This window comes from Barbus barbus (assembly GCF_936440315.1).
Source record: "Barbus barbus genome assembly, chromosome: 19".
Taxonomy (NCBI): domain Eukaryota; kingdom Metazoa; phylum Chordata; class Actinopteri; order Cypriniformes; family Cyprinidae; genus Barbus; species Barbus barbus.
Genome location: NC_136747.1, coordinates 29,573,701 through 29,593,830, shown reverse-complemented (window position 1 = coordinate 29,593,830; position 20,130 = coordinate 29,573,701). Strand labels below are relative to the sequence as shown.

The 20,130-nt window shown below is 41.7% G+C and overlaps 1 protein-coding gene and 1 pseudogene across 4 annotated transcripts in view; one reads left to right on the top strand and one right to left on the bottom strand.

Moving 5' to 3' along the window:
- The window catches only part of LOC306885647 (nuclear GTPase SLIP-GC-like), a 28,264-nt gene extending 20,060 nt beyond the window's left edge, over positions 1-8,204 (bottom strand). For all 3 annotated transcript variants that reach the window (XM_079442313.1, XM_079442315.1, XM_079442316.1), the window contains exons 1-3: positions 8,122-8,204; positions 7,913-8,037; positions 7,753-7,813 (exon numbers count right to left, since the gene is read on the bottom strand). The gene's annotated coding sequence lies outside the window, so the exon portion shown is untranslated. The remainder of the gene's footprint in view (positions 1-7,752; positions 7,814-7,912; positions 8,038-8,121) is intronic.
- LOC306885830 (E3 ubiquitin-protein ligase TRIM21-like) lies at positions 247-19,850 on the top strand (annotated as a pseudogene). Its single transcript has 8 exons — positions 247-375; positions 645-837; positions 16,129-16,664; positions 16,745-16,834; positions 18,543-18,749; positions 18,833-18,971; positions 19,125-19,151; positions 19,306-19,850. The product of its transcript is annotated as an E3 ubiquitin-protein ligase TRIM21-like (transcript).
- Positions 19,851-20,130: the final 280 nt, after the last annotated feature.

Below are 20,130 nucleotides of genomic sequence, written 5' to 3'. Positions count from 1 at the left end.
AACGAGGGTTCTTTTGTCAGCGTTCCCCGCGGCGCTGGCCCCGCTTACAGTGAGGCGGAGTGGCGATGGCGCTCGTGGGGTTCGCAGCGGGATCTGATGGAGGGATTGGAGACGAGCGAGTCTCTATCTCCGTCCTCACCCGTCAGATCCGATGACCACTCCCTGAGATCGGAAGCCCGCCTGGCGGATACTTCCCCTCGGGCAGCGGCCTCAGCATTTCTCTTGTGTTCCTCCGAGAAGGTTGACATGGGAAACATCGAAGACGTTGCGCCCTCTCTTTTGCCCCAATATGGGGAGCTTGTGGAGGAGGTCACTCGTGCCATGGCCAAGTTAAATCTCGACTGGCCGGCCGAGTGTCATGTCGAAGAGAGGCAAGTTGGACGAGCGCTTTCTGCGGTTTAAGACTCCATCTCCACATCGGAGCCTGCCTTTTTTCCCCGACCTTCACACTGAGATGTCGAGGTAGTGGAGAAAACCATTCTCGGCCCGCCTCTTCGTCCCCTCATCGGATTACTACGGTAATGTCTCTGAAGGCTCCGACCCTGCCCACCAAGCCACTGTGCTCTTCATACACTCTTGTGGGCAATGGGTATGCAGCAGCAGGTCAGGCTGGCTCGTGTCTGCACACCATGGCGGTGTTACAGGTGTACCAGGCTAACCTGCTCAAGGAGTTAGATGAGGGCAAGGGATTTAGTGCAGAGGATATTACCGAACTCCGCAAAACTGCTGATTTGTCGCTCCGCGCCACCAAGGAGACCGCCCGTGCCATCCAGCAGTTTCTCCCTTGCCGCTCTCTAGCACAGGGGGATGCGGGCCAAGGCAGCACCGCAGCACACGGTGCCATCTCACCCCAGTGCCCTCAGGAGATCGATCTGCTAACCCTGCCACGTCTGGTGTTCCAGGGCGCAGCGATCTCCAAAGAGCACACATCTCAGTTTCTTCCGCCCGGAAGCGTAGAGGAACTTAGGTGCTCGCCACCCCTTCGGAGATCTCTGGAGCAGCTAGTTTGGCCGTTCCCTGCCCAGTGTGCCGTTCCAGGCCGCTCTGATTACACCAAAGGCCAGTCTCGAGAGACTGGTTCCCTTAGTAGACTATTTTGCAGCATGGAAGCTACTGCCAAATGTGTCTCAGTGGGTCCTGCGCACTGTAGAGAGAGGCTACAGAATCCAGTTCGGTTCTCTTCCGCCTCGATTCAGCCGGGTGAATTCCACTCTGTTTGGGCCCGAGCAGGCTCTGGTAATGGAACGAGAAGTAGATACTCTATTAGGAAAGGAGGCCATTGAGGTGGTTCCTCCTCACGAAAGAGAGTCTGGGTTCTACTGACGGTACTTGATAGTTTCAAAGTAGGATGGAGGTTTGCGTCCCATTTTAGGTCTGCGTCAATTTAACCGATCAGTCAGCAGACTGAAGTTCAAGATGCTTACACTCAAACAGGTCGTGTCTCAAACCAGGCCCGAGGACTGGTTTGTCGTGATCGAGACGCATACTTCCATGTCTCCATCCTCCCCACTCACAGGAAGTTCCTAAGGTTGGCTTTCGGGGGCAAAGCTTACCAGTATCGGGTTCATCCCTTCGGCCTAACACTCTCACCCTGCACTTTTACGAAGTGTGTGGTCGCCACGTTAGCTCCATTGCGGCTACAAGGCATTACGAAGTGTGTGGTTGCCACGTTAGCTAGGTTGCGGCTACAAGGCATCCGCATACTCAATTACATCAACGATTGGTTGATTCTCGCTCAAACAGAGCGGATGGTGTCTCAACATCAAGATGTTGTTCTCGCTCACATGAAAGTGTTGAGGTTAAGACTGAACACCAAGAAGAGTGCGCTTGAGAACCACTTAACTTGGTGTGGTGTGGGATTCGACCACGATGCAGGCACGTATGTCCCCTGCTCGGATCGAGTCGATCCTCACGGAAGTCAGGAGAGTGAAAGAAGGCCAGTCACTCACTGTCAAGCAGTTTCAGAGACTGCTGGGTCTGATGGCAGCTGTGTCCAACGGGATACCTCTGTACATGATGGCCTGCTGTACATGAGACCCCTACAGTGGTGGCTCAAAACCAAGGGGTTCTCCCCGAGGGGAAACCCACTTCGCATGATCAAGGTCACGTGGCGGTGCCTACGTTAGACATGTGGAGACAACCTTGGTTCTTGTCTCAGGGCCCGGTGCTGGGAGCTCTGTGGTTGAGGAGCGGTCATGAGTGGCCACCCTGCCCGCGGTATGAGAAGGGATCATAATCTCGCTTGGCACATCAACCGGCTCTGAAACACTTTCTCCCAAACCTAAGAGATCACCATGTGTTGGTGTGCACCGACAACCCAGCAGTGGTCTCTTATATCAACCACGAAGGAGGTCTGCGGTCGCGCCCTCTGTACAGGCTGGCGCACCAGATCCTTGTGTGGTCCCAGGGCAAACTCCTCTCACTGAGAGCAGTTTACATCCCTGGGCATCTCAATGTGGGAGCAGACATCCTGTCAAGACCGTGGCCTGGGGAATGGATGCTTCACATCGAGGAAGTGTCCCCTCTGGTAGTGTCCCCTCTGGTACTCTCTAGTTCATCCAGCTCCACTGGGGCTGGATGCCATGGTACAGACGTGGCCGAGGCTTTGTCTGTACACCTTTCCCCCGATTGCCCTGCTCCCCGGAGTTCTGGAGAGAGTGTGCCAGGACGGGGTCCGGCTGCTGCAAGTAGCCCCGTTCTGGCCGGGCCGGGTATGGTTCTCGGACCTGATTTCCCTCCTTGGCGGTTCTCCATGGGAGATTCCCGTCAGGAGGGATCACCTCCCACAGGCAGGAGGCACCCATGTGCCCCCCTTCCCGGAGTTATGGAAGCTGTTGGTGTGGCCCCTGAGGGGGCACAGCTCATAGCTTCAGGTCTCTCAACTGAGGTTGTTGAGACCATCCTCCAATCCAGAGCTCCCTCAATGAGGAAACTGTACGCCCTGAAGTGGAGACTCTTCAATTCATGGTGCGGAGATTGCCATCTCGACCCAGTTAACTGCCCAGTTGGTACAGTGCTGTAGTTCCTGCAGACTTGACTCTCCACAGGGTTAACCCACTCCACCTTGAAGGTTTATGTGGCGGCGATTTCGGCCTACCAAGCCTCTCTTGGTGGACAGTCGGTGGGTAGACACCCCCTAGTTATACGTTTCCTCCGTGGTGCACTGAGGCTAAGGCCCACAGTATGGATGCTCTCTGTAGGCCTCCCTTTGAGCCTATTGAGGAGATCTCTGATCGCCATCTCACCTTGAAGACTGTATTTCTTCTGACGATTTCTTCTCTGAAGAGAGTTGGGGATCTGCAGGCCCTGTCAGTGACCCCTACTCACTTGGACTCTGCGCCCGGCATGGCCAAAGCCTTTTTTGTACCCTCGTGCAAAGTTCCCTCTGTCACACCACAGCCTGCAGGCCTTCAGTCCTCCTCCCTTTCGGGAGCCTGACCAGCAAAGGCTTAACTGTATGTGTCCAGTGCGAGAGCAAAGGGCGGACCAACTGCTGATTTGCTATGGTCCTCTTAAGTCTCCCTGCTTCCAAGTAGACCCTCAGTCGGTGGATTGTGGATGCCATCAACATCGCCACGAGTCCTATGACCTCCCCTCGCCAATGGGAGTCAAGGCTCATTCCACTAGGAGTGTGGCGGCCTCGAAGTCCTTCCTCGCAAGTGTCCCAATACAGGACATCTGTAACGCTGCGGGATGGTCTACACTAGGGCTGCAACGATTAGTCGACATTATCGACAACGTCGACAATAAAAAATTGTCGACAAATATTTTTGTTGTCGAGTAGTCGTTTGCTCTCTCATGACCTAATGTTAGAGCCTGCAATACTGTGGTTTCACCATTGTGGCACTGTAGCGCAAGACTGTAGTTCAGCCCTCCTGGATGCATTCAAGAGAAGAAGACAGCGCTTCAGAGAAAATGCATCCGAACTTGAGCGGCGTTTGGATGAACATGTTAATATATATTGCGCGCTTTCGTCTCAGTAACTAAATAAACACAACAAAAACTGACAGCAGTGTGAAAGCAGCAGTTAAAAATGCATCTGATTACAACGATGTGGATGTTTGCATGAGCTCTGCTTTTCAGTAATGTAACGTTACTCCAGTAATGTCCGGTCAAATCATGTTTATTTATATAGCACTTTATGCAATAGATAGCCTTAATTCAAGCATCTTTATGGTATTAAACATGAAAAACCAGAGTCAGTGTCGCTTTCAGTTAGAATTACAACTAGATTTTTGATATAAAGCAGCTCTCCAGTGTGGAGCTAGCTAATTATTAAATATTTTTATTAGTGGGAAAAACAATAGTTTCATTAAACTAGTTTGGTTAGACAGTTTCATTAGACAGTTTGGTTTACAGAGACCAAAGCTTGATCTAGCTAAGGACTGTTTTGATGATTCATAAACCTATAAGGTATTTTAAAATGTTATGTTGTGAATAAAATAGTTTATCCAAAGCGTCGTATCGCTTACCTTTATTTTGTTTATTATCTATATGACTTACAAAAGGAGAAATTAGGCAGAATGTGCAAAATGTGTCATTCAGTTTCTTTTTCATGTAGCTTATTATATGGTGAGAGAGTGTCTCTGTCATTTCATTTTGTTTGCCAAATACATCTATTTGTATAATGAATTGGTAACACTTTACAATAAGGTATAATTTATTAACATTAGTTAATGTATTAATTAACATCAATGAACAATGCATTTATTACATTTAACTATTAATCTTTGTTAATGTTGGTTAATAAAAAACAGCATTAGTAAATGCTGAAATTAACTAACTTTTAGATTAACAAATGCTGTATAAGTATTTTTCATTCTTAGTCCATGTTAACTAATGTTAAATAATGAACCTTATTGTAAAGTGTTGCCAATTAATTGTTTAATAATTGTAATTACGTAATATGCTTTTTGCTAAAGCTGAAGTGACCTTTATATATGTTAGAATATGTATAATTTAATATTTTAACTAATTGCAAAAGCTGAATTATCAAAGTCTACTGGTTAATCAGTGGAATAATCGATGATTAGTCGATTACTCGTTCTAATAATCGTTAGATTAATCGATTATCAAAATAATCGTTTGTTGCAGCCCTAGTCTACACCCCTGACCTTTGTCAGGTTCTATGGCCTGGACATGCAGGCCACTCTAGGCTCCTCCGTCCTCTCGACCTAGATTTGCTCCGCAGGGATACACACTGGGCAGGGACTGGGAAGTCTGGCAGCGTGGATATCTCGTTCCCATAGCATTCTCGGACGCAGCTCGAGTTCCTGAAGAGGAACATCTTAGGTTACGTATGTAACCCCAGTTCCTCGAGGGAACGAGACGCTGCATCTCGATGCCACACTTCCGGCATCCCTGACGCCGATTTCACAGCACATGCTTTTGTACCAGCTGATCATTACGTCCCCTCACCCGTGACGTCTCGCCCAGCCATTGGAAAGATTTCACTTGTAGTCAGAGCCGTTACGCTGAAGGCATTCCCCTATAGTTCTCGGTCTCGTTCCCTCGAGGAACTGGGGTTACATACATAACCTAAGATATTTTGTTACTATTTATATCATTATTTATGCCTATTGCATAATTTAATGTAGTGAGTGAATAGTTTTGGCAGGTGTTTCAACATTACACACCTGGGACATAAATTTGGTCCACAAACTAGTAGGATTTAATAAAATGTGATATATGTGATCATGGTAGCTCGGCAGTTCAAATCAACATATTTGGACAGATTATTAGAAAATATGACCTTTACTTAGCAGGGGTGCGTTTCCCAAAAGCATCGTTAGCCAACTGGTTAATTCCACTGGATTCTATTGGTAATGGTCTGTCCACTTGCTTTTGGGAAATGCACCCCAGGACATCCTGCCCAAGCCAGGTAAGCCCTAGCACACAAATGTACTTACGGTGATAGCTTTTCCTGATAGGATAGTTCTGCTGCCTACATTTTAATACATTCATCGACAAAAATTAACTTAAAAAAAAACTTAGTTAAAAGTGAAAAGTCTTTAATTTACTCTATCGATTAATTTAATTTAATTTACTGTAACGGTAAGTGATAGGCAGTAGATACAAGTAGTGACGCTAGTAGTTTAACTACATTTCTCAGTAGCGTGGTGGTACGCTATTTTCTGAATCAAATAGCTTTTCAGTAGCGAAGCTCTATTTTTGATCAAGTAGCACGGCAGCGTCAACAAAAGCTAACATTACATTTTCCAAAGCATTTCTGAAAGTCAAGCTCAAATCAGAAATATAACAGCTAAGGATCACTGATCCTGGATCAGTAAGTGACGCGACCGCCGCTGAACCTCATAACGCCATTGGCTCCTCAAACTGTCAGTCAAACCTCATTATTCCTCCCGCCTCTCTCATCAATGAAGTGCGGCACGCAGTTTAGAGCATCAGCTTGTTTGCAGTCTGAAGGTAAATAAAGAACTGTCGACTGAATGAGTACAGCGTTTTCTTTACTCAAGAGACACTATATTTGTAAAGGCTCATGTTTTTTTTTTTTTTTAAGGAGCAGAGAAGAGTGTAATTTTGTCGAGTCACAGCCAAATAGCTTGTGCGAAGCACTGAATCTTTTATAATATGATATTTTGGCTAAATAACAGAAAAAAACTGACCCCCCTCATAGCAACAGAAAACTGTATAACCTGCAAGTTCATGAAAATGTAAATGCGATGCACGTACTGCCTCTGATGTGGCGGTAATGATGGGGAAAAACATTTGCTGGTCAAAAACTTCGTATTTGAACTTGATTTTGGGGAAATGTTAATATTGATATGACACATGCAACGCAAATAAACGTAGCCTATCTGTAGGCCTATACATTTATATGGTAACAACACTATACAATAAAATTTCATTTATGTAGTAATTAACATGAGTGAACAATGAACAATCATCTATTACAGTAATTATTAATCTTTGTTCATTTTAATGAAAATACAGTTGTTCATTGGTAGTTACATTAGTTCACAGTGCAAATGTTAACAAACACAACTTTTGATTTTAATAATGCATTAATAAATGTTGAAATTAAGATTAACAAATGCTGCAGAAGTATTGTTCATTCTTAGTTCAAGTTAACTACACTAGTTAACTAATGTTAATTAATGAACCTTATTGTTAAGTGTTACCCTTTGTATAAATGTAGGCTATATGTATACAATAAAGCCACAATACCAATTACTAATAGGAGGTTTCCGGCCGACAGCAAACATTTATTTTGCCTATGTCACAATATAAGGTAAATCTGGCCCTGTTCATGATACTGATTTTTGTTGCCAAATTGGTTTGGAACAGTTGTTGAATAAACAATTAACCTGAACTATTATGCCTGTCTATCTGCTTGACTGACAGTTGTATTGATCACTGAGAGAGCATTGGTATGATGTTGTTTCAATATAAAACTGCATTTTTAAAAACTAGCTTAGATGTAGTAAATTACTTTTGCCATGTTGCTGTAGCTTAGCTTACTACATTTCCCAGGGCTGTAGCTTTAGTGTAGTGAAGCTTCATTTAATGAAGAGTAACTGTTAGCTTCGCTCACTACATTTTCCAAGTAGCTTGCTCAACACTGTTAATTTATTATATGACAGCGAGACATACTTTGACAAAAGCTACAGGAAACTGTGAACCCCTACTTCTTTAAACGCATGCACTCCTTATTTTACTTACTGTACATTTATGGAAGTTACCTTGTATGTCGTCTATCCTTGTATAGAGAATGAAAGGGACATTACTTACGAGTGCGTTGCAGGTTTGAGAAGACACTTTTCATGTTTGAAATAATTGATTCTTCTTAGATCTGGTTAACAGAGAAGCGGGTGCATTGTTGACAAACTATAACTGGTAAGGTTTTGTGAAAAGCATATAATCATATGTCGATAATGATTAGAAAGCACACCTTATCATTCACCTGGGCCGGTCCTAACATGGCGGGAAGCATGCTATTTCAGCGCCGTAATGTTTCGGTTCGATATTCGCCGTACATTCGCTTTCCCTTGCCACTGCTTTAAAGAGTCGACAGTTCTACAAAGATATCACAACCACGATTAGTTTTAACAATATGCAACCAGTTTATGTCAACATAAAAAATAATAAAAAACCGCCAACTTGTATTGCAGCTGCAAATTGAAACCGGAAAATGTTTTGACGCGACACCACACCACATGTATGATGCCTAATAGGAACCGTCTGACAATTTCACCGACTGCTTTAAAACGTCCAATATGGATTTTACTAAAATGACTTTAAACATTTAAAATAACACATTGCCAAAATATAATACTTGTGTATTACTCATAGTGATTTACAGGTGAGGTTTTATCAATATTATTATGTTAATTAAAAAAGTTGCTGTAAGTCCCCAAAAGGGTTTTTTCGTGTTCCAAATATACTTTTCTAGACACAAGTCTGACTTACTACAGGTGAGATTTTGCCAATATCCTTTACTGTGTGTACAGTAGGGTAGAGTGGGGGAAAAGGTCCCCTACTGTTTCTCCCAAAATAGCCACAAGATATAATCAAGATAGATTTTTTATTGTAAGGACTATGTTGACAAGAGTGAAGTTTTCACCATGGAGCTTACTCTGATGATGTCCTGAAGAGAAAACGGATTTCACAGTAAATTATCTCATGTTTTAAAAGTGTTAGCTTGTTGTTTTGTAGAACATCACAGTTCTATATGATACGAGAACAGCAGGACCTGTAGATATGTGTTATTTAATAAAAATATCCTTATATTTTCAGAATGACATAATTCTTTTCTCAAGTGGCCAGGGGGCTGTAGTTATTCTGTCCTTTGTTTTTCCATCAAATGTATTCTAACTAGTTTGTTGAATAAATATATTTGGATTTTATATTAAAAAAATACCTCAAGTTAGCATCAGGTAGCTAGTTAGCTAGCCAGTTAGCATCAGCTAACAAAATGTTTCAAATAGGCTATTATAATTTTTAAATTCATGATTATTGATTATATTCTTTTTAATTTTAAGCTAAAACTGCCTTTACTCTGATTTTGCTGTAGCCTAAATGTTTAAAGAAAATTGCTTTGCCAGACTGGGGGGCATTTTACCCCATCCATGGGGGCGTTTTGCCCTATTGGTGGGGTAAAAAAAACACCAAATTAAATCTAATAACATGAAAACTCTGGTCATTTTTCATACTTTGTTTATAATTTATGTCATTGTCACTAAAACTATGATAATTTTCTGAACACGTTTAACTTTTGTTGCACAGAAAAAAAATACTTAAAGACCTTAAGGACCCCCCCCCCCCCCACTCTACCCTAAATGTAAATGTTGAAATCATCAGAGATCCTGTTTACAATAAACTTCAGCTGCTCTACACATCATAGAAGCTGCACAATGTTTGGTGGACTTTCACATCTTATTATTAGTCCTTATTAATAGACTGTATCTACACACAGTGATTTGCTAGTCAAGCAAACAGACCGACATTATCTGACTGACAGCTCAATCTGGCTTGACAGAATAACCAGTAGAGGGCAATAAGGACTCAGACTCCTCATTTGTTGGGAGGTACCAAATTCCCAGCTCTTCTGTGTTGGGAATTATACTTTCGGTTTTGTCTTTACTTAGATCTCGCTAAACGTGCAGTGGCTTACTAAGTTTAAACACACAGATTGTAAGAGTCATGCATAACATAACTTTTTAAATATAAAGCTCGTAGCCTATGTTTTTGTGTTATTATACCAATAGTTTGTTTGTGAAAATCAGGCCTGCTAATGATGCTAAGGACTGAATGTTTACAGTCATCTGTGGTCAGTTATATATTATTTTATCAGTCAGGAAAATATTTTATCGTTGCATTAATAAATGTGTGATGTGTGTCTGTATTTTATGATGACACTGATTACAGAGAATAAACAGAGATGCCACATATATTTTTCAGTATTGATACATTGTATTAAATGCATCTGTATTTGCAGGACATAACAACTTCATATTCATGGTAAAGTCAAAACTGATCGAAACATCAACATCATGTGCATGATAATGCCTGGCCTCAGTGGCTAGAGTGTGCAATGGTATTGATGCCATTGACTAGCCCTCACATTCCCCAGACTTGAATCCAATTGAGAACCTCTTGGATGTATCGGAGCATCCGATGCTGCTGTGATGAACTTCATGCTAGTTGGATCAGCATGTAACTTTAGTTTTTTACATTGATTTTTGGTGTGATTTTGAATCCAGCCCACAGTGTGTTGATGATTTTAGTTTCCACTGACGGATGTCACATATAGACTGTATATAAATAAAGATTTTATTCATTGAGATCCAATGTGAGATTTAAGTGTTCCCTTAATTTTTGAGCAGTGTATTTGCATGCACAGATACATATGTGAACATGAACATGCTCAACATGCTTCTGAACACTAAATATTTCTCAGATTTACAATCTCCCCCATTCATTTTCAATGGACGGTCATTTTTGACCAATAAAGATAAGCTCAATAAGGCCTACAATCAGTCAGTATCAAAATTAAATACAAAATCAGTCTTTATTGGACAAAACAAACAAACTAGTTAACAAAAAGATTGAATCCCAGTTTTGGTAATAATTAAGCAAAAACAGATTTATAAGCTATTTTTTTGAAGGCCGGTCATTTTTGACCAGGAACACCACAAGTGTAACAAGGTTGAATAAAAAATGTTCAATGAAAATTATCATTTTTGTGGTGGAAGTATTTATGCCCTGTGTGAACAAAGTCAGTAAATCTTAGTCCAATGCGATAACATAAAGGAACATTTTTGGGAGAAATAAATTAGACAAGAACCAAATCCCCAACTGCTCCCCGGGTGCCGCAACAAAAGTGGCTGTTCACTGCTCCGAGTGTGTGTTCACGGTGTGTGTGTGTTCACTAGGGATGTAACGATAACCGGTTTGACGATAAATCATGATCAAATTCCCCACGGTTAGTATTACCGTTTCATATTTTAATTATCATTAAAACCGTATTCGATTATCGCGATCTGAACAACTCACAATAAATAAATACTATCCAGCATAAAGCAGAGTGTTAAGTAACAGTCTCACGTGCGCACAGCAACAGAGTAGTTTCGTTCTGAGTGAAAACAGGGAGGTTTTAAAAGAGTGCTGAGGGAATTATATGATTATATCAATGAATTTATTATATGAATGTAACTCTGAAGATTCTGACTGTCTTCAGAAACGATTCGATGGCATTTTGTTTTCATCTTCGCTCCATGTAATACCTAAAGGAAGTAGGGGTGGGCGTATCGATCCTAATATCGATAGTATGGATACCAACTTTGGTAATGGTATCGGATCGATACTAGCCTAATAAGATCGATACGCTAGGGTTTTTTTTTCTCCTATACACTTAATACATTCAACAAAGTGTTGACATGTCTATAGATGTATTTTCCGCTCTTTTCACATCTCGTATGCAAGCGTTGCTGCTTCTCCCCTGCTACACTGTGTTTGGTTGTTATGCCATCACGTGACTCAGAAGCTCCAAGCACAAGTTAATACTTTTGGCTACAGATCGAACGGTAGAACTCCGAGCTACAAAAGAAATGAAAAGGGGAGGAAGGAAGTCCTTCACATAGTGCATATTGTATATAACTGTATACCAAAATTGTCCTTTTTATGCAGTATCACTGTAAGGTGTATACTGAGTTTGGCCTTTTAATATTATTTCTTAATGCATTAAGCCACTTTAAATGTTTTCATTATAACGGTTTTCTTTGGTAGTAAAATGCTTAACATGTCATTTCTGAGCTCAGCTGGTTGTCACATATTATATTTTATTAACAAGCTGTATATGTTACCGGTTGTGGTTGTAGACAACACAAAATGAAAGGGCATGAGAACAAAGTAGCATCAACTCACAATAATCATTTATTAAACATTAAGCTCTGACAACTAGGACAGAACTGAGGACTTATAAAGCAAATGGAACAAAGGAGCAAACAAGATGATTAATGCAAAACAGGTGAATGGAATAAACGATGATTAACTAAACTAGGACAGAAACTACCAAATAAGGGCAAAACAGAACTGAAAGGAAACCGACACGTGACAGATATCGCCCCCCTCCCGGAAGGTGCGTCCCGCACCGTAACATACACATAGGGGAGGGAGGGGCGGATCAGGGGATTCTGGAAGCCATGGCGGATCAAGAGACTTGGGGAGCCTTGGCGGGACAGGAGACATGGGGAGCCATGGCGGGACTGGAGACTCGGGAGGCCATGGCCTTATTTTCTCGGGCAGCCAAGGAGGATCAAGGGGTTCTGTAGCCTTGGCCCTTGGCCTGGCCACACAGGCAGAGGGTATATGCCCCTCCCCAAAAAAAGTTTATTGAGGAAGCTCCCCTCTGGGAGCAATTGAGGAGGAGCGGGCTCTGTGGGGCGCTCTAGAGGGTGCTCTAAAGGCGCGGTCACTTGGGGGCGCTCTGGAAGCGCGTACACTTGGGGGCGCTTGGGCAGGGTGGAGCTGGACGGGACCAGCGGAGACATAGGAGGGCGCTCAGGAAGCGCAGACACTTGAGGCCGTGGACATTTGTGGACGCTTTGGAGGCACGGACACTTGAGGGCGCTCTGGGGGCGCGGAAACTTGAGGGCGCTCTGGGGGAGCGGAGCTGGACAGAACCAGCGGGGACGCAGGAGAGCTGGACGGGACCAGCGAAGACGCAGGAGAGCTAGACATGACCAGCGAAGACGCAGGAGAGCTAGACATGACCAGCGGAGATGCAGGAGAGCTGGACGGGACCAGTGGAGACGCAGGAGAGCTGGACGGGACCAGCGGAGACGCAGGAGAGCTAGACGGGACCAGCGGAGACGCAGGAGAGCTAGACGGGACCAGCGGAGACGCAGGAGAGCTAGACGGGACCAGCGGAGACGCAGGAGAGCTGGACGGGACCAGCGGGGACGCAGGAGAGCTGGACGGGACCAGCGAAGACGCAGGAGAGCTAGACATGACCAGCGGAGATGCAGGAGAGCTGGACGGGACCAGTGGAGACGCAGGAGAGCTGGACGGGACCAGCGGAGACGCAGGAGAGCTGGACGGGACCAGCGGACACGCAGGAGAGCTGGACGGGACCAGCGGAGACAAAGGAGGGCACTTGCGAGGAGTGGAGCTGGCCAACTTGGGGAACTCAGGAGACGAAGGGCTGGACGGGACCAGCTGAGGCGAAGGAGGGCTGGACGGGACCAGCGGAGACGAGGGAGATTCTGGGGTCAGAATAGGCGCGGCGAACTCCAGCGGTAGTGCCATGTCCAAGAGCGCTGGATCAGGTGTCGGTGGGTCTGCCATACTCTCTGTAGGCAGCGGCGCCACAATTATCGCCGCGGGCAAAAGCATCGTTGCAGGCGGCGGAACCATCTTCCCCGCGGGCGGAATCATCATCACCGTGGGCAGCAGAACCATCATCGCCGCGGGCGGAGGAAGCAGGCTGAATATCCCCGGAATCAGACGCCTCCTCATCTTGGGTTTTGGGTCAGAGCTTCTGTTACCGGTTGTGGTTGTAGACAACACAAAACGAAAGGGCAGGAGAACAAAGTAGCATCAACTCACAATAACCATTTATTAAACATTAAGCTCTGACAACGAAAAGGACAGAACTGAGGACTTGAATGGAATAAACGATGATTAACTAAACTAGGACAGGAACTACCAAATAAGGGCAAAACAGAACTGAAAGGAAACCGACACATGACAATATACTGAATTTAGTCTTTATTTATTTATTTGGTCTTTATCACTGTCTTCCTCCATTGCACCATATTAAATGTTTTTATATTGCAATGAGAGAAAATTAAATTCAGCATGTTGCATTCATGTTCTGGGTTCATCTGCTTACCTGTACATACATAGTAGGCCTATATATTTTTATAAACTATGCTGAATTTGGCCTTTTCATATCACAGATTTTTTATTGCAATAATAACAAACAAATATTACAGTATGTATAAAACAAACAGAAAATACAAGTACATAACATATGAAAATAATTTCAATAATAAACGAGTTGTGGCTTAATAGTTATTTTTCATATCACTGTCTTCATTCAATAAGCCACTAACATTAAACTTTTCTTTATAATGGTTTTCTATGGGAGGAAATGTATAATGTGAAAACTTTGAGCGTTGCTTTCATATTCTGGGCACATCTGCTTACTTGTATATCCAGTTTGCAACTTTAATAAGGTGTATACTGAGTTTTGTCTTTTAACATTACGTTCTTAATTTATTAAGCCATGCTAATTAATTTTATAACATTTTCTATGGGAGGAAAATACTTGAAACTGTGCATTGCTTTCATATTCTGGGCTCCTCTGCCTGCAAAGTCCATTTAGAAATAAATCCACTTACTTTAAATAAGTTATTGTTTTAAAACGTAGCCTGCTTATATAATAAAAAATAAAGTGAATTTTGCACAAAATAAATTTTATATAAATTGTATATGAAAATGTGGCTATGTGCAGTAATATTGAAAACTGAGAATGTGACGCATCGTGATATTGAGTTGATAATGATAATCATAATTGAATCATGAAACCAGTGAAGATTCAAGATGGCAGTACTGACATACAGAGATTACAACTATAAACAAAAAGCAAACTTCAATTTTGGTTAAAATGTTAAATTATAAAGATGTATTTCCACAGCCGAAGAATTAACTGGAGAAAAATGTAGATCAAGAATCGGATCGGATCGGATTGGATCGTGAAGTGCCTGAAGATTCCCACCCCTAAAGTACAGGAGGAGCTCTGACATCAGTTCAGAGAAAGTCAATCTAACTTGAACAACAGCATAATGCCTGTAATGATCAACCTCTTTAAACAACTGAATATGTATTGAGCTGTTCAGAGATCCGTGTGGTCACTTCTTATACTCACAGGTAAGTGATAGAAATATAACAGAGTTTGTCCTGAAGAGGTTTTTAATGGAAGTGGTCTGGTTTATCTAGTTTATGTCAAACTGGAATAAGTTGAACAGAACCAGGCTTAATCAAGTCAAACACTGCACTACTTTAGTTGTTTACTGCATTGAAATGGTATCAGAATTGTATTTAAAGTATAGCATTTGATTATTATTACAGCAAAGTTTGGTGTTACTGTCATTTTGTCACACGACATTAAGATTCAAGAAACGAATTAAATGAGCTGCAGACAGAATTAACACAAACCTGCTACACTACAGTTTAAAATCATGTTCATAATAAACAATATGAAAATTACTCTTGACCATATAATACATCTAATATGTGGAAAGATATATTTTTGCTGGAAAATATATTACTTGTACTTTGTATTTTCTTTAATCTAAACAGCAGGTCATAGTCCAGATTGATCAGAGTTTATGAGTCTGTGTTGATAAAGGACTAGCAATTTCCCTCGTTATTGATCTTTACATGAGATTTAATGTAAATATTGATTAAATTATCACGATCCAAATCAGTTTTAATTTTGATAAACAGAAAATAACTTATTTAAATAACTGTAATGTCAGTTTCTTTCAGAGGGTGAGAAGAGAGAATAGTTGTTTACAAGAATGAAAGAACCATAAGCTCTTTGAAAATATCTAATGGAAAATAATAATCATATTAAGAATAAGTAACCCAAACTCTGACCTGTGAGGATTTCAGTCAAACACAATGATCAAATATACATTCAGACATCAAATGAGTTGTTTCTTATCAGTCCATTGGTCATTATTTTATATTATGAAATATAATGTTTGTTTTTGTTTTTCTAAAGAGGAGAAAACCATAAAACAATGGCAGAATCTTCACCAACATCCACAGAACCAAGAAAAACCAGGAGGCAAAGTAAAGATAACCCTCCATGTACGTCAATAACCCAAATAATGACTTACACTCTTCTTATATAGTAATATTGAAAATACCAGCTTCAGTATGTGCATTATGGGATTCTTCATAAACACGTGTTGATTATTTTTCTTCTCTATCTGTCTCCATTTAAAATAGTAATCATTATCATTTCAATAATTCATAGAAATACCTTTCAATCAAAAAGACTTTAAGATGATTAGAAACTTGAATTCATTGTGTTTCATGTGTGTCTGAACTAGTAATCTATGTGATTTATCGTTGTCATTTTTTTCTTTCCAGTCATCTCATCCTCCGTTAGTTCACTGACTGAGGGGCTTCAGTGCTCGATATGTCTGGAGGTGTTCACTGATCCAGTCACGACTCCATGTGGACACAACTTCTGCAAGACCTGTCTGAATAAGTGCTGGGACAACAGCCAGACCTGCAGATGTCCAAACTGTAAAGAAACATTCAAGCACAGACCTGATCTCAAGATTAACACCACACTCCGAGAGCTCGCAGATCACTGTAAAAATACAACTCCTGAGAAAACAACCGAAGTTCTGTGTGACTTCTGTGAGGAAAGAAAGCTGAAAGCCCTGAAGTCGTGTCTGGTGTGTCAGAGCTCTTACTGTGAATCTCATCTGGAGCCTCATGTGAGAGTGACACGTTTGAAGAAACACAAACTGATGGATCCTGTGAGTAATCTGGAGGACTACATATGTCAGAAACATGAGAGACCTCTGGAGCTGTTCTGTAGAGATGATCAGACCATCGTCTGTCTGTCCTGCACTGATGGAGATCACAAGAACCACAACACTGTGTCTTTAGAAGAGGTGAGGACTAAGTAGTAACATACTAAAACAATTTCACATAAAGCATTTTGTCATTTTCATCAAATTTTCTCTATTTATAGACAGAGTTGATGGTCCAAGACACGTAGCAGATGATCCAGGACAGAATCAAGAAGATTCAAGACATCAAACATTCAGCAGAAGTCAGAAAAGTGAGTGCTTGTTAGTGGTTGCTTAATGGACACATGCATTTAGATATACAACCCCGATTCCAAAAAAGTTGGGACACTGTACAAATTGTGAATAAAAACAGAATGCAATGATGTGGAAGTTTCAAATTTCTATATTTTATTCAGAATACAACAAAGATGACATATCAAATGTTTAAACTGAGAAAATTTATCATTTTAAGGGAAAAATACGTTTATTTTAAATTTCATGGCATCAACACATCTCAAAAAAGTTGGGACAAGGCCATGTTTACCACTGTGTGGCATCCCCTCTTCTTTTTATAACAGTCTGCAAACGTCTGGGGACTGAGGAGACAAGTTGCTCAAGTTTAGGAATAGGAATGTTGTCCCATTCTTGTCTAATACAGGCTTCTAGTTGCTCAACTGTCTTAGGTCTTCTTTGTCGCATCTTCCTCTTTATGATGCGCCAAATGTTTTCTATGGGTGAAAGATCTGGACTGCAGGCTGGCCATTTCAGTACCCGGATCCTCCTTCCACGCAGCCATGATGTTGTAATTGATGCAGTATGTGGTCTGGCATTGTCATGTTGGAAAATGCAAGGTCTTCCCTGAAAGAGACAACGTCTGGATGGGAGCATATGTTGTTCTAGAACTTGGATATACCTTTCAGCATTGATGGTGCCTTTCCAGATGTGTAAGCTGCCCATGCCACACGCACTCATGCAACCCCATACCATCAGAGATGCAGGCTTCTGAACTGAGCGCTGATAACAACTTGGGTTGTCCTTGTCCTCTTTAGTCCGGATGACATGGCGTCCCAGTTTTCCAAAAAGAACTTCAAATTTTGATTCGTCTGACCACAGAACAGTTTTCCACTTTGCCACAATCCATTTTAAATAAGTCTTGGCCCAGAGAAAACGCCAGCGCTTCTGGATCATGTTTAGATATGGCTTCTTTTTTGACCTATAGAGTTTTAGTGGCAACGGCGAATGGCACGGTGGATTGTGTTCACCGACAATGTTTTCTGGAAGTATTCCTGAGCCCATGTTGTGATTTCCATTACAGTAGCATTACTGTATGTGATGCAGTGCCGTCTAAGGGCCCGAAGATCACGGGCATCCAGTATGGTTTTCCGGCCTTGACCCTTACGCACAGAGATTGTTCCAGATTCTCTGAATCTTTGGATGATATTATGCACTGTAGATGATGATAACTTCAAACTCTTTGCAATTTTTCTGTGATACTTCTTTCTCATATTGCTCCACTACTTTTCGCAGCATTGGGGGAATCGGTGATCCTCTTGCCATCTGGACTTCTGAGAGACACTGCCACTCTGAGAGGCTCTTTTTATACCCAATCATGTTGCCAATTGACCTAATAAGTTGCAAATTTGTCATCCAGCTGTTCCTTATATTAACTTTTCCGGCCTCTTATTGCTACCTGTCCCAACTTTTTTGGAATGTGTAGCTCTCATGAAATCCAAAATGAGCCAATATTTGGCATGACATTTCAAAATGTCTCACTTTCAACATTTGATATGTTATCTATATTCTATTGTGAATACAATATAAGTTTATGAGATTTGTAAATTATTGCATTCCTTTTTTATTCGTAATTTGTACAGTGTCCCAACTTTTTTGGAATCGGGTTTGTAATTAATGTCAGTAAGATGAACTGTGCAGCATGCAGACAGCAGCAGTAATAATTTGTTGATTGATCTGGTTGAGCAGAGAAACACAGAGAAGGAGAAAGCGGCTCGTGTCGAGCTCTTCTCTGATCTCATCCGCTCCATTGAGAGATGTCAGACTGAACTGCTGGAGATGATGGAGGAGAAACAGGAGCAAGAGCTGATTGAAGAGCTGGAGCAGGAGATCTCTGAGCTAAAGATGAGAAACACTGAGCTGGAGCAGCTTTCACGGACTGAAGATGTCATACAGGTCAGTGAACATCTCTCTGATCAATGATAATGCAGTATATAACACTCCCCATGCTGAAGGATTTCTCCTCTCTCCTGCTGTAGATTTACTCATCCCTGCGCAGACCTACAAACACCAGGAACTGGCCTGAGATCAGTTTGAAGACTCGTGAGAATCTGGAGAGTCTGAAGACAGCTCTGAATCAATTGCAGCAAACTCTAGATGAGAAACTACATCAAACAAGTACATCTATTCATACAGTACACTGATCAAATAAAAGCATGATGTACACATACACATGATTGTACACAATTATTTTAATATAGCTTGTCTGTAATTCCACACATAAAATATCTCAAAGATCTGCTGATGTTTTATTGTCTTGTGTCTCTGCAGAGCTGAAGTGGATGCAGCAGTATTCAGGTACAGTGTGCTGTCTGCACTACACTACATTACATTCATATACTGTTTCATTACTGCATCACAATCTGATTAAATATGGATGAAATATTATGAATATTATCATCACAAAATATCTGCATTGTTAAGTTGTGATTGATATTCTGTGTTTTCTCAGTGGATGTGACTCTGGATCCTGATACAGCTCATCCTTATCTCATTCTGTCTGATGATGGAAAACAAGTGAGAGACGGAGACATTAAACAGAAACTCCCAGATAAACTAGAGAGATTTGATACAAATATCTCTGTCCTGGGAAAGGAGGGATTCTCCTCAGGGAGATTTTATTTTGAGGTGCAGGTGAAGGGAAAGACTAGATGGACTTTAGGAGTGTCCAGAGAATCCAACAGGAAGGGAAATGTCCCACTGAGTCCCAGTAATGGATGCTGGACTGTGTGGCTGAGGAATGGAAATGAATATAAGGCTCTCTCGGATCCCTCTGTCTCTCTGTCTCTGAGAGTGAAGCCGCAGCGGGTCGGTGTGTTTGTGGATTATGAGGAGGGTCTGGTCTCGTTTTATGATGTGGAGTCCAGCTCTCATATCTACTCTTTCACTGCTCAGTCTTTCTCTGGGAAACTCTATCCATATTTTAACCCATGCCGTAATAAAGGAGGTAAAAACTCAAGCCCACTGATCATCACAGCTGTCAGTTATGGTACATGAATTTATACATGAAATATGATTACAATGATTTTTGTGATTAAAATAATGATTTTTTATTATTATTAAAAATCTGAAACAATTATGTATGTGCTGCTACTCAAATGATTAAAGTGTTTTGTTTTTTCATGGCATATTGTACAGTCAAAATGTAATGCTTGTCTAAAATGTTCAATAAATGCTTTTTTCCCCCTTATGACTTATGACTTTTCTACACAATTTTCACATCTTCTCCTGACAAGTGAAACTAGCTGTAAAATGTTTACATCAAAATGCACCAAAC